The sequence below is a fragment of the Zingiber officinale genome, chromosome 4B (assembly GCF_018446385.1).
Source record: "Zingiber officinale cultivar Zhangliang chromosome 4B, Zo_v1.1, whole genome shotgun sequence".
Lineage (NCBI taxonomy): Eukaryota > Viridiplantae > Streptophyta > Magnoliopsida > Zingiberales > Zingiberaceae > Zingiber > Zingiber officinale.
In genome coordinates, this window is record NC_055993.1 from 45846897 (window position 1) to 45847815 (window position 919).

The 919-nt window shown below is 36.0% G+C and overlaps 1 non-coding gene across 1 annotated transcript; it reads right to left on the bottom strand.

Moving 5' to 3' along the window:
* Positions 1 to 351: 351 nt before the first annotated feature.
* On the bottom strand, positions 352 to 457 carry LOC121978791. The gene has a single exon (XR_006111139.1). It is a non-coding gene; the product is annotated as a small nucleolar RNA R71 (small nucleolar RNA).
* Positions 458 to 919: the final 462 nt, after the last annotated feature.

A 919-nucleotide genomic window follows, 5' to 3' on the forward strand; every position in this document is an offset into this window, starting at 1 on the left:
ATTTTTCTACACCCTTTTCTGCAAGATTTTTATCTCCCATTGTGCAACCTCAAATTGAAGCAGAAAGTTTCCAACTAGACCCAGAGTTAATTTTCATAATATAAGGTCACAAATTTGGTGGAGAAGTATCAGAAAGTCCTTATCTGCATCTTGAAACATTTTTAGAGATTTGTGATATGGTGAGATGTGAAGGAGTGTCAGCAGATGTAGTTCGATTGATGGCATTTCCTTTCAGTATCAAGGATAAAGCAAGGACTTGGTTATATTCTCTCCATCCCCAAAGTATCACAAGTTGGGAGCAATTGGAGAAGCAATTTCTAAATCATTTTTTTCCTCCAAGTAGAACAGTGTATATGAGAAATTGCATAACAAATTTTACTCAGGCATATGGAGAATCATTGTTTGAAGCATGGGAGAGATTCAAGAGTCTTCAAAGACAGTGCCCTCATCATGGTTTTGAAAAATGGTTGATTCTGCACATATTCTATGGGGGAATTTCTTTCTCAGACAAGAGTTTATTGGATTCATCAGCTGGAGGTTCTTTTATGGATAAAAGTGTAGATGAGGCATATATGTTAATTGATCAAGTGGCATTGAACCTCCATGAATAGTCAAACAAAAGTTGGATGGAATCTCCCTCAAAAATTCAAGAAGTGCAAGCCATAAACACAAGAAAGCCTGTCAAGAGTGTTGAAATTCACAAGTCACAAAATGAGGAGTTCAAACATTTGGGGCAAAGATTGAAAGTATTGTTTCAAAATGGTTTAAAGAAGATCCCCCTCCTTCACAGACAAGATCTGGTGAAAAGTATGGTGATGTTGGGTTGAGAATTGAAAAAAATCAAGAAGAACTTCTGAAGAAAGACATGTTTAAAATTGAGGAGAAGAATAATAGAAGATCACAAGAACTCAGTTCCAAT